Below are 14,018 nucleotides of genomic sequence, written 5' to 3'. Positions count from 1 at the left end.
TCAAACGCTCTGGCCGAAGACGAAGTCCTCTTCCTGGGGAAACCTGCTGTAGACTCCTCGGACCTTGGAATTGGAAAACTAGGTGAGGAAGGCCAGCACCACCACTGACCACCACCTCTGTGCTTCCCCACAGGTGTCCAGTGCTGGCCAGAGTCTGTGGAGAGTTGAGAGCAGCCAAGACTATATGTCCTTCCCCTAATGGGCTCACAACTCAACAGCAGAAACCTCCCTCCATGGGGTCATGTGGTCTCCAGAGTCCCGGACTATCTCTGAAGGAGCCAAAACCTCAGGGCAGAGAGAGGTGACCAGGAATCTGATGGACTGGGGAGGCCTTCACAGAGGGGACCCTGTCCGCCATACCCTTTCCCTCCTACCAGGAATGTCTTTCTGTTCCTTGAAATGGGCATAGCAAGGGGACAGCTCTGGCATCTCTCAGTCACTCATACCTGTCGCAGTTCAGGAAGTCCCACCACCCCTGTGGCTTCCTGGAACCCTGCCCCTCCTTGGTACAGAGTTCCTTTCAGAGCCAGCTTTACGGAGAGAGGCCCTGGGCCCTGTGCTTGGAGGGGCCCCACCCTTGCTTGGATGCTCCCTTGTCATCATCTTAACATGCTTAATGCATCCTTTGTTTTTGTTGTGACAGAGACAGAGAGAAACAGAGAGAGGGACAGATAGGGACAGGCAGGCAGGAAGGGAGAGAGATGAGAAGCATCAATTCTTTGTTGTGGCACCTTAGTTGTTCATTGATTGCTTTCTCATATGTGCCTTGACCGGGGTGGGGTGGGGGCTACAGCAGATGAAATGACCCCTTGCTCAAGCCAGTGACCTTGGGCTCAAGCTGTGAGCCTTGTTCAAACCAGATGAGCCCGCGCTCAAGCTGGCGACCACAGGGTTTTGAACCTGGGTCTTTCGCGTCCAAGTCCGATGCTCTATCCACTGCACCACCGCCTGGTCAGGCTCTTAATACACTTTGCTACGGATTCACAGATGACCTCCCCTTGTCTGTTGAAGAGTGCCACCTGCTTCCTGGCAGGTCCACTTTGTGGGATTTGAAAGAAGCTCAGTGCCTGAGGCCACACGGTTGCTAAGTGGTAGAGCTGGAATTTGAACCCAGGGCCTCTGTTTTTGTAGTCCCCACTCTTTTCTGATCTGGGAGCCCAGACCATATGCCTGCGATGAAAATCACAAAAATTGGTAGCATTTTGCATAGACACTGATTGCTTCTTTGATAGGAAAGTCACAAGGCTTCCCAGGGCCTCTTTCTCTGCTCTGGATTCTGGTTGTTTTTCTGATTGTCTGGGCCCAGCCAGGTTCAGAGCCTCCCCGCTGGGGCTGAATCACTAATGCAGCTGCCCTGACCCCCTGGTGACAGAGAGGCCGGCCTCCCACCTGCCTCCAGAACTGGGCTCTTTCCCAGACCCTGCCTACCCCCTGCTGGTCCCAGCAGAGACCCTCAGTCAGCTGCAGCCATAAAACTTTGGCCCTGACATGACAGATGAAGAATGGAAATTTGGGAGGGGCTTAATGCTCTTGCTGGCTGCCTCTAATTTTATTTTGAAGGGAAGGAGGAGGAAAGGGGGCACTAGTGGCTAGGAGACACTTCCCCTGATGGAGGTGGGCAGCAAATCAAGATAAATGGGGGCTCCTTTTGGATCCTTGTTCAGACCACCAAACTTTGTCTTCCTGGCAGACAGGTCTCTGCCTGGGAGCCCTGGGGCAAGTTGCAGAAGTGGGACCCTTGGTGCCGCTGCTAAGTGGATACCCATCAGATGCTGGGGGTCTAGAAGGAGGGTTTCCTGTTTCCTGCCTGTCTTTGGTCTTGGCCTTTCTGGCCAACATTCCTCCTCTGGAGCCCACGGGATCCTAGAGGGGAGGAGCACCGTCTCTGGAATCAGACAAGCCGGGTCCATTTTCTCATCTATTTCTTGCAGCCTTGCAGGTACAATACTGAGTCAAACCAGGAGGCTCCTGCTTTCACGAGTGACCTGGAGCCCTGTTGCTACCACTTCCTAGCAGGGTGACCTTGAGTATGCTCCCCAACCTCTCAGGGCTTCCCTGCACGCCTCAGGGACACGGAAAGTCACACCGATTCTCAGCATAGAACGAGCCTCAGAGTATGTGCAGATAAAGAGATCTGGCCTATGATAAAGACACCAAATACACTCCCCGCTGTTATTTGGTCGGTGACCATGAAGTGGCTTGTGGCTAGGGGAGTGGAGAGTGCAAGGGAACGGAGTCTCAAGTTCGTGCCCTGTTTATAAACGCCCAGTGACCGTGGTTGGTGCCCGAGGGAGACCCGGTGCTCGCCCAAGGGAACACAGCTCCCAGAAGAACATCCCGCAGTCTCAGTTTCAGCTGCACCGCCTTCCGGCTGCAGGTTCGCAGCTCCAGGAGGGACCATGGCTCTCTTTCCTCCCTCGTTATTTAAAGTCGGAGGGGTGTGCAAATCAACCAAAATAATTCACGAGAATCATTAGTGACTCCGAGGCAGCATCTTTTACCTGCAGCATTAAGTTAAAAACAGCGCAAAACTGCGGCTTTTAAAAACACGTCAGCTCCTGTCCCTCCCTCCCGCCTGCTGTAATAGAAGGCTTCTGGGATCTAATGAAATGAAATTAGCATCTCCAGTCCCCCTCTGGCTACCGGTTACAAAAAGACGTGGCTTTGTGGCGGGTGGCTGTAGGGAGATATCAGAATTTCAGAATTTTGAGGAGGTAGGTCCCTTCTCTCCCAGGCCAGAGCCACCAAGCGGCTGAGGATGTGTGACCATGTTGCAACAGCCGCCTGGAGGAGCACGGGTGTTCTTTTTCCTTCTTCCCTTTAAGCACCTGTGGAGACCTGGCCCAGCTGGTGGTGCTCACGGGTGCTCACACTGGCCAGTCCCATCATGGTTCCCATGACAACCGTATGGGAACTGTTGTTCCCATCCAAACATCTTTGCTCACTGCCCACCCCTGGCCTTCAGGTTTCCCCAAATGGGTGTCCCCATCATATCCTTAAACATTCAGCCAGCTGGGCACACAGCCCCAAAACGTGGTGAGTGGGGCCATCCTCTTTCTCCTAACAGCTTAATGGGTCCTTCAGCTCCTTGGTATCATGCACCTGGGCTGCCACCAGGCCCCTTTTGGGGGCTTTCGATGGTGGTGCTGTGGCATTTGGGCGGAGCAGCTCTTTATCATTGGGGGGCTGTCTTGTGCACTGCAGGATGCTTAGCTCCTGCCCTCGATGTGAGGGTGCCCTCTTCAGTCATTGCAATAAGGAAAAATGCACAACAGATGGCAAGTGCCCCACGGGATGGTGACACCTAGGTGAGCACCACTGACCTCCCTCCCCTCAGCCATTCTCTCCTAACTCTGGCTTTTCTAAAACAAAAGCTGATCATCTCACTCCTCCCCTTAGAAACCTTCCCTGACTTCCAGAGTCAGAATTGGCAGTCTCATTGCCACTGCGTGCGGAGGGTGTGTCTGGTGTGGGTGGGGTGGGAGAGAGGATGTGGGATTCTTTCCTCCTTGGCAGGGGTTGCCTATGACCTGTAGCCTGTTTCTCTGGAGTCTTAGACCCTGACATGCCTGCTTTGCTCACAGGGTGTCTTGTACACCTCTGGTTGGTAGGAAAGAAAATCCTAATTCCTAAGCATGGCACCTGTCTGGAGTGTTCACTCCCATCCAAGCCCTTTCCTCTGTCCCCCAAGGCCGAGCCACATGCCCACTACAGCATCCCTGCTCTCATATCTGCCATGCTCTGTGTCCTTTTGTCTCTCAAATTCCACTTGTGGCAGGAGCTGTGGGGATGGGGAACATTTATAGCATGAGGTATTCTAGGATGTCCTTGCATGGCCTGGCATTGCCCCATGTCAGAGGCAAAGCTGAGACTCACAGAGACATTATACTCAGGCAGAGGGGGGATGGCTCTTTCTGCCCCCAGCTTATGCTCTGATACTTTCTTAAAAGTTTTTTTTTTTTTTTTACTTCTTTGTTCATTCATTGATCTATGCTCTGAGCCTCCCCACCCCAACCCCCCAGTCTCCTCCCAGGGCTTTCTCCACAGTAGGAGGAGCATCCCTGCGGCTGGAAAAGCAGGCTGGCCTCTCTTCTGGCTGGCACCATGGAGGGCACAGAAGGGAAGGAGAAGGTGCCTGCTGTGCCAGGAACCCTTAAGAAAAAGTGAAGGAATTTTGCAGAGCTGGAGACTGAGCGCCTGAGAAAAAATTTTTCCCAGAAGATGCTTCGAAAGGCAAGAAGGAAACTTACCTATGACAAAGCTAAGCACCATCACAAGAAGTGTCGGCAGAAGTGCAGAACTGAGATTCAAATGGCTGGGATGGCCAGAAAATCTGGCGACTTCTGTGGACCCACAGAACCCACACTGGCATTTGTCACAGGCATCAGAGGGATCAGTGGTGTGAACCCACAGGTCTGACAGATGCTGCAGCTTCTGCACCTGCGACAAACTTTCAACGGCCCCTTTGGTTAAGCTCCACGAGCCTCTGATGAACATGCTGAACTGTGGAGCCGTATATTGCCTAGTGGTACCCATGAAACCCACTCAGGTATACCTGAAACCAGTACATGAATTGATCTACAAGCATATTTATGGCAAAATCAACAACGACAACAACAAAAACGATGGCCCAGACAGATACCATGTTGATTGCCTAGTCTTGTGCTGAACACAGCCTCATCTGCAGGGAGGATCTGATTCGTGAGATCCAAACCGCTGGAAAATGCTTCAAGGAAGCAAGTAACTTCCTGTGGCCCTTTCAGTGATCTTCTCCATGAGATGGATGAAGAGAAAGACCACCGTTCTGTCACAGGTGCAGATGCTGAAAACAGGGGAGACCAGCTCAGCAGGCTTATTAGAAGGATGAGCTAAGGTATTGACCATGGTTATTTTTACAGTTACTAAATAGTGACTGCTTTAAAAATTGAAAAGAGAGAGAGAGAGAGAAAGAAAAGAAGAGAAGAGAAAAGAATAGAATAGGAAAGGAAAGGAAAGAAGAGGAAAGAAAAGGAAAGCAGGATGGTTAACCCCCAGGTCACACCTCATGCAATAGGGGAGCGAGTCAGTGGCATGAATGTGCTGGTCCAAGGCCCCTCAGCAGGACGCCAGTAGAGACAGCCTGTTCCGCAGGGGCCCGGTGGGAGTGAGCCCAGATGCCCACAGTGGTAATGAGCCCAAGAACTCCTCCTCTGTTGCCTGTCCCTTCCCAATCTTACTCTTTCTGCCCCATTCACACCTGTTTCCTGGGCTCACCTCCCAAATTAATTACCTGCACCCAAGTCTTCAGCTTAGACTCTACTCCCAGGGAACCCAGAGTGAGGCCAACATCTACTGCTTGTCTGGGGTGTGGAGCAAGAGGACCTGACATCAGTTGTTGGATGAGGAGACTGAGCACTGTGTCCCCCAGGGCCTACTTCATTTACATCCCCACCCCCACCACACGTGGACAGAGCACTCAGCTCAGCTGGGCCACGCACCTGCCAAGACGGGCCTGCCAATGAGGACAGAGAAGGAGATCGTGCCACTTGGCTCTTGAACCTCCTGCAAAAAGCTGGCTGTGAGAAGCCAGGGACAGAGCCCAGTGCTGAGGGGGGCGGGCCCTCCTGTGGTGCAGCGTGGGGGTCACCAGGGCAGGAGTGGATGAGGACACTGCTCAGACTCTCTGAGTGGGTCTGGAGGAGCTGACCACCAGCTCAGCAGTTAACTGGTCCGGCCAGGAGCAGCTGGCAGCATGGGGCACCTCTTGATCAGCAGGCTGGAACCCTGGGAGCCTGAGCAAGGTGGTGGTTGGGGGCTTCCTCTCCTGCTGAACCGACCAGACCGTAAATACTCTGAACTCACCCACCTGTGCATTTCTTACTCAACCTTATAAAGTGCTCTGCAGGTGACAAGTGCTCAAATCATTGTAGGTGGACATGGGGTGACACCCCCCCTGAAAATCAAAACCAGAAAACATTTCTGATGGACAGGCCCAGCCCCAGCAGCTGCCCTTCACCCTCTGTCTGGAGAGGTTCCTACTGTCTTCGGGTTAGCAGAACAATAGGGAGGAGAGGCAGAGAGACTGACAGCTGATCTTGGGGTAGGGGGCTTGGATCTCTGTCCCAGATTATGTCCTGATTATAAATGCTCTTATCCCTGGCCTGCCAGCTCTCTGCTCAGCCCCCTTCTCCAAAGAGGTAGCCATCGCCTGCACTCCCGGCCTGCCTGCCTCCCGCCACCCCAGTCCAGAAGCGCCTGGAGGCCTGGATAGTAACTGTATGTTTATGATGTTTGATTGCAGCTGTTGTGAGCCAGAAGGGCTGTTTGGAAAAGGGTACTCACTCAAAGCTGTGTTTATATACACAAGGGCCAGCGTCTTTTTATTATGCATAATTACATGCTTCTTGATGTACAGGCATCTCGAGCCATCTTTCCTTCCCCTGATGAAATTGAAGCCTGGGTGGGGGGGTGTTTGGACGGTGGGGGCCGTGCGATGGCTGCCCTCTTCTCCCTGACTCCTGAGCTCTGCGCCTGGAGCACCTCGGGTCCGTCTGATAGATGAGTTGCATGCTTGCTCTAACGGAAAAAAACTAATTCTTCCGAGGGGACCTGGGGAGATGAGATGCAGCCATGCCGACGTGGAAATGTTGCAGATCATAATATTAAGCCCAATCTCTCTCTCTCTTTGTCTCAGCCGCAGCCTCAGATTTGCATACCTATCCTTGTCTCTGAAAAAAAAAATGTTAGATCCTTCCTGTAACACATTTTCAAGAGTCTGCACCCATGATGCTCTTCATCTCTGTATACTTCACAAACTTGTCTCAAAAGCCTGAAACGGAAATTTGTTTGACCTCTGTCGTTAGAGTTCAGGTGAGCTTGTGATTATTATGATGAGGAGGAAGATGAGCCTATAATAAGAATAAGGCCTCCAAGGTCAGATGCCCTGGGTTAAAATCCAGACTCTTCCATGTATTAGCTGTGTAGCCTTGGGCTCGCCACATACCCTCTCTGAGTGATGGATTCCTTGTTGGTAAAATAGGAATACTAGTAAGTGCTTTACATGGTATAGGACTGACATGGCATAGTGCCTGCCACATGGGAAATGCTTTGTAAATGATAATTTTGGCTTTATCCCTGACGCCCCACACTCTGGTTAGACACAGTGAACACTCAGCAAACGGTTGTTGAAATAAGAAGAGAATGAGCACTGGGTTTGGAATCAAGGAGTCTTTTGTTGGCCAACTCTGGGGCTGACGGTTACGGGACCTCTGAGCTTCTGTAGATTTATATAAAGTGAAGTGCTAGACTTGCCTACAGGCTTGTGACAGGTGTACTAACTGAGAGACAAGATGCTGAGCATGGTGCACGATGCCTGTTCACGCCCACTTTTATTGGTGGCTAACTTTTCAGTGCATAGTTTACTGTTTTAAAACATTTTTATTTCCAGCCTGACCAGGCGGTGGCGCAGTGGATAGAGCGTCGAACTGGGATGCCGAGGACCCAGGTTCGAGACCTCGAGGTTGCCAGCTTGAACGTGGGCTCATCTGGTTTGAGCAAAAGCTCACCAGTTTGGACCCAAGGTCGCTGGCTCCAGCAAGGGGTTACTCAGTCTACTGAAGGGCCGCAGTCAAGGCACATATGAGAAAGCAATCAATGAACAGCTAAGTTGTCGCAATGAGCAAAGAAAAACTAAGGATTGATGCTTCTCATCTCTCCATTCCTGTCTGTCTGTCCCTGTCTATTCCTCTCTCTGACTCTCTCTCTGTCTCTGTTAAAATAAAATAACATAAAATAAAATAAAAACATTTTTATTTCCACTATCCCACATAATTCTCAAAACAACCTGTGGCCTGGGCAGGTCTGTTATCAGCCTCCCTTTCACAAATAAGAAAATAGTGTCTCAAGAAGGACCAGGTGACCTGAGTACACAGCAGACCAGCCGCCGAGGTTGAACCCCATATCCTATGCCCCTTTAATAAACCTCTTGTCACTTTAATTCCAATGCTGATTGTTTGATCCTTGAGAACATCCCCACATGTTTAAATGTAGGTGATGCTAAAGCTCTAGGGTGTTAGAAAAATACCCCGTCTTTCCCCCTTTCCTCAAAGCTTGCTTCCACCAGGAAGCCCTCCTGGGATGAAGTTATGGGGCCCCCTGCCCCAGGGAGGAGAGTCATGGGGACACTGAGGAAACCACACTGAAACTATCTGTTTGACAGTGAGATGAATTCATCCTGGAAGGAGCAGACAGACCCTTGTGTTGGGGACAGGACATATTCTCACACACCTGCTTGGGACTCCGGCATTGGGGTTATGTTCAGGTGTCCTGCATCCACAGGACATGTCCTGCGTTAATGATTTTGTCCTGTGACCCATATCAACCCTGTGACAACATCCTAAATTTACATATTCGGCATCCCTGCCCTCTGCAATCATTACCAAAGTTGAGCAGTTAGAGCTATGTTTCAAACTTACCCGGGCATCCTATATTTTTACTTGCTCAATCTGACAATGCCAATGTAGATTGGTGACTTCCCTAGGTGGCATTCAGGTAGGGGCTTCAGGCCTTCCTAGCTCCCCTCCACAGTGCCAGAAACCAGCCTTGCCCACACTGACTGGCAGGGGGACCTGGGAGGGCTCAGAAATGAGGCAGGTGCCAGGTGCCCTCAGTGGAGTCTGAGTGAGCCTGCAGGTTGGCAGTAAAGGAACTGTCCTTGGTAATGGAGAGATTTACCATCTGAAGGGCGCCCGCCTCCCCCCTGTAGGTGCGATTAGTTTCCTAAGCACTTTTCTCTGGATTTGTGTCAGGGACATCGGAGGCCTCCATTACTTCTCTCCCCTTCCCTCCACCAGCTGTCCCCTAGAGATTTAGAGTCAGAGGCGATCTTCCCTCTGGCTTCCATTACTTTAGCGCCTGAGTTACAGAGCCATTATTTCTTGAAGAGTTCTTCATTTGACCTCAGGCAACAACATCCAGGAGCGGCAGAACCAGCTTCCCCCTGTGCCTGGGCCCTCCCCATCCTGGACCTGTGGGGCCGCTGGTCTCTCCCTTCATTTAGCTCCTTTATGGGCTGGTTCTGCTGCTTGTGGCTCAGTAACCTTGGGTGAGACCTTGACCTCTCTAAAATTCATTTTCCTAATGTATAAGGTCAGGTGGTTGAAATGGAGGCTCTCTAAAGCCCCTTGCATTTTGCGATTTCTTTCAGTCAACTTGGAGACCTCCTCATCCACCCAACATAATACAGTAAAGAGGTCGTGGCTGAGCCCAGGGGACCGTCTGCCTCCTCTGGCTCACCTCTCAAACCTTGACCTCACCCCCTCACACAAAGTCCGCCACTCCCAAGAGGGCCGGGAGGTGGGAAATAGACAAGGTTAATATAAAACAGGAAAGAACAGACTTGAACTGAGATTGTCCCCTTCAGTGAACAAAGTGCACCAGGAATTGATTTCCCCTTCTTGTTTATGATGGTTCCCCACCTCTGGTGCAGGGAAGAAAGGCTTTGCATCGAGATTAGCTGTTCCGCGACGAGACTGCGATTTGTCCGATGTGTTTATTATTATGGGAGCCCAAGCACCAGTCACAGTAACTTAAGTCCCACACCCGTGCTGTGCTTGTCTTTGGCTTGTTTCCTTTCTCCTGTAGACAGGCAGGACTGGGAGGGAGATCCCTTTTTCTCGGGTTGTGGATTCAGGGCTTCACTAAGGTCTCGGGGAGAGGGCCACACTTGTGGGCAGGTACATTATCTCGAGGAAGCTGCTGACCCTTCTGCCTCTCCAGAGGGCACTCTTTGGACCCAAGGGTGTGGGGACCTCCTGGCTGGGAGTCAAGGTGGGCAAGGACCACCAGCAGCCCCTCCCTAGGGCCCGAGGAAAGCTATCTTGCTCCCACACAGGTCAGTGGCTCTGACAGGGGTGAAACAAAATAAAGGTGTTTTTCATCTCCCCCAGGCCCCTGCAGGATTCTGCAAAACTATAATTTTATTTTATGAATTGCCATTTTTTTCACCCATTAGAGATGCAAAGCCAGCTGCTACCGTCTCTCTCCCTCACTCACACTGTCTCTCTCAATACAACTGACAAGATCGAGGGTGGGCTGCCTGTGGTTCCAGCTTGAGGACACCATGAGTGAGGTACAGGGAGGTGCTTGTCTCAGAGGCCTGTTCCGTGTGTCTCTGAAACTTGGACCTGCCCATGCCCAAACCATCTGTCCATTCATTCGATTCAGAAATAGAGTCCAGAGACCAGCATCCTGGAGACCCGGTGGCTCCCCTGAACTCTTCCTGAGTCTTTCCTTTCCTAACCAAGCATCTGGGCTAGTGTCCTTGGGACAGAGGCTGGGGCCACCCACATTTATCCATTTCAAAGTCACAAGGTACTTCATCAATGCACCTGGGAGCAGAGCCGTATGAAACCCAGCAAGGGAACTGGCATTACCCCCTCTCAGTGGGGTGACCGAAGGATTTGGAGCAGGATGTGGCATGACCACATGGATTACTTAGATGCCATTGGTGACCACGAAGGGGTAGGGGTAGGTAGCCAAGACTGCAGGAAGGAGGACCAGGTGGAGACACTGCAGGAGCACAGCTCTGAGAGATGGTGGTGGTCTTGACAGGTGTAGCCAGAGAGCTGGGCAGATATTTTAGGCCTGTTACAGATGGCAAGCCATGGCTGGACGGTGCCTTGCTTGGGCCCTGGCTAGGTACTGGAAGGGGGGCACGTCCGTGGGCAAGGCTCACCAGATCCTGACTGTGAGGTACGAGGAGAGGGGCAGCCCGAATCCCTGAAATTCAATTCACCCATGACCAGGACGCCAAATGGTCCATTTGCTGAATTTATTTGCTGCCTTCAACTCTGCAGTTCTCCAGGTTGTCGGGCCCGGAGGCTCACTCAGGCTATTGTATATAATGGGGTTTATGGGTGAATGAGGCAGTGCAAAGGCAGGATGCTCACGGAGCTCAGGAGCAGCCTGATTGTCTGATGCCACGGGAAGAACAGAAGAGAAATACAGCTTGTGTTGTGGAGGCAGCTTTAGGGGTCAACCCAGATCACGGCAGCCCTGAGAACCAGGTGTCCTCACACCCAATAGCTAGGATGTTCCTGGTTGGGGTTGCTATTAAAGAATGAAAGTGCACTCTTTAACAAGATGCACACAAGGACAGAAACAGCCTCTCATTCTCACTGCATTCCAGTGCCAGGGACATGGCAGGTGCTCAAGGATGTCAGGTGAAGGGTGGATGAGCAGGGAGGTGGTTTGCACAGCTGTTGGCTAAGGCAGGACTGGGACCCAGGTCTCCAACTCGAGGCTTAGTGAGCTCTTATAGCAGCTAACCTCCCTGTCCAGCAAATTTGCACCAACCCAGCCTGGACAGGCCCTGGGAGCAAGTTTTATCACTTACACTTCTGCACAGAGGAAGAGAAGGAGGGCCAGCAGTGGTCTGAGACCCATGCCTTGTGACATGGCCTTTGGGGGCGCTGCCAGCCATTCCAGGGGCCTCTGCCTACACCTCCCCCATCCCTGCCGTTTCCTTCCATCTTCTCCATTTTCCTTCTCCCTCCACCCTGACACAGAAAAGAAAGGTTCCTCCTACTGAAAGCTCCGAGACTCTAGAGCTGAAAAGGCATGACCATGGGGTGTTGGGGGGCTCGCCCATAGTCAGTTCAGCCTCACTTATTAGGTGCCCTCTCTGTATCAGACATCCCCCTAAGTGCTTTACACACCCTGTGTGGATGGTACTGTTATTTCCCCATTTTACAGATAAGAAAATGAGGCCCAGAGTGGATATGCGGCTTGTCCAAAGGCACACAGCTGACAAGTGAGGGAGTTGGATTTGAATCCATGTTTGCCTGACCCAAAGTTCTCACTCAAAACCCAACATTTTATTCTCTGGCTGGGAGACAAGTGATTACTTCTAACCTTTGGTGTGGTGGGCCCAGGGAAGGGGGACTTCAATTACTGATGTTCCCACTATATTGTGCCAGGAAATATACACCTTCTTTCTCCTCAGATGTACTGTCTGCCGGGTAGCAGCTGTGATGTGATTCCTTTGGGGGTAGAAGCAGCTGCTCTGGACTCCTGGGCACCCCTCTTGTCTAGCCCCCTCACCTTCAGCCTTATTCTCTTTTCACGATACTGGCCACCTCTCTTCTGGGTCCCTCCACTGCTTTCCTAGGTGAGTTCAGATTCAGATCTGCCACATGGGTTCCAGGGCAACTATCCCACATTATTCTGCAAAGCCTCCCTGTGTCCCAGCAAGGGGACAGGCAGGCAGCCATGGCCATTTTCCCTGGAGCCCCTCCCCCTCCCTGCCAAGTCCAGCCCCCTTGAGTTGCCCAGGCACATCGGGGATACCAGGCTTCTTGGGAAAAGTACCAAGACAGTAACCCACTCCCATCCTAGAACCCCCACCCCTAAGGATGTCTGCAATGGCACGGCTGGTTTTCAGTTCTTCCCTTGGGACTTGGAGGTGGCTTGCCCCTTAGGAAGCTCATACCTCCTGTGCTCCAGATAATGGGAGATAGTTTCTGGCGGAAGGAAGCAGCGTGGGGTCTTCTGTGAGCCTGAGTTGTTGCCGAGTTGCTGCGACAATAGGTATGTAGGACAACAAGCCTTCTGGCTCACACCTCGTGCTGCCGGGCCGAGAACAGCACCAGCCAGCAAATACTTGCTAATGGCCTTTTCCCAATCTCCTTCTGGATAATGATAAATAACGTGTATTTTTAGTTTGGAACTGAATTTCATCTCTCCCTTTCTCTGGTATGTTTCAGGTATTTTTTTCTCCTTCTCCCTTGGGGTCTGAAAACTAGACATTTGTGCATTTACTGTGTGCATTTATTCCCTGCCAGAAACTGACATATGGACTCATAAATTCTTCCACAGTGCTCTCACCCCCAAACACCCACCTGGCTGAGCCAGGAGGGGAGCTGCGTCCAAGAGGGCTCTCCTGAGGGAGCAGGTGTGCGCTAGAGGCAGGGGACTGGCCTCCACCAGAGAACGCTGGTTCCTACACTTAAGTGTGCCCCTCGGTCCCGCCCCCAGAGTTGTTGATTCAGTAGGTCTGGGACAAGACACAGGAAGTTATATTCCTAATAAGTTCCCGGGTGATACTGGTGCTGTGGTCCCGGGGACCACACTTTGAGAACCACTGGCCTCAATCCCCTCGACCCATGGTGTGGGCTTGGGACCAGCGGCCTCAGCATCACCTGGGAGCTTGCCAGAGTGACAGACTCTTGGGCCCCAACCCAGGTCTAATTGAAGTTTGCCTTTTAAACAGATGATTTGAATGTACATAGAATCAAAAGTTACATGTCATTTTTGGCTGCTTGGGGGGGGCAGTCGGTGCCCCCAGCCCACATGTTGTTTAAGGGTCAACTGTAGGTTATAGTTTGAGGAGCACTGGCCTAGAGGATGTCTCAAAGCTCCCTTCAGCCCAGTGGCCTCAGTCATGCCTGTACATTAGAATCACCTGGGGAGCTTTTAAGCTCTCCCTGAGCTCCCGGCTGGGTCCCAGACCGATTAAGCCAGCATCTCTGGGGGCGGGGCCAGGCATCGGTGTGTGGCCCCATTGGAGAACCACTGTTCTGGCTGGAGGACTCACATCAGCAAAATGTCTCACCCCGCTCTGACCTTGAAGGATACTGGAAGAGTTGTTCTTTCTCCATGGTCGCTCACCCATACTCCACTTTCCAGCCCCAGAGAGAGCCCAGCTTTGCCTGGTCCAAGGTCATCCATCCTTCCAGGCTGCCTTATGGGCTACACACAGTAGTGCACCCTTCCTCCCCATTTCTGTTCAGCTGACTGGTGGGGAGCGGGAGAAGCAGCAGAAGTGGCCAGAACTGTCCAAGCCAGGCTTTGCTTACCCCACTAGAGCAATGCCCACAGGGACCGGCTTTTCACGTTTCTGAATTCCACTGAAGTCCTTTTAATTTAGATCCGGAGTGGAGTGTCAAATACTGAGCAAACCTGCTATCGCTTTCCTATGCCTTGTCCGTAGTAGACATCACTAATTGATCAGAGCACGTGCTCTAATTGAGCGCAGCAGT

General features: G+C 51.9%; 1 pseudogene; it reads left to right on the top strand.

The window, feature by feature from the left end:
- Nucleotides 1-4,098: 4,098 nt before the first annotated feature.
- LOC136308755 (large ribosomal subunit protein uL30 pseudogene) lies at nt 4,099-4,872 on the top strand (annotated as a pseudogene).
- Nucleotides 4,873-14,018: the final 9,146 nt, after the last annotated feature.

The sequence above is a fragment of the Saccopteryx bilineata genome, chromosome 6 (assembly GCF_036850765.1).
Source record: "Saccopteryx bilineata isolate mSacBil1 chromosome 6, mSacBil1_pri_phased_curated, whole genome shotgun sequence".
Taxonomy (NCBI): Eukaryota; Metazoa; Chordata; class Mammalia; order Chiroptera; family Emballonuridae; genus Saccopteryx; species Saccopteryx bilineata.
Note: the sequence above shows the minus strand (reverse complement) of the source record. Positions and strands in the feature narration are given on the sequence as shown.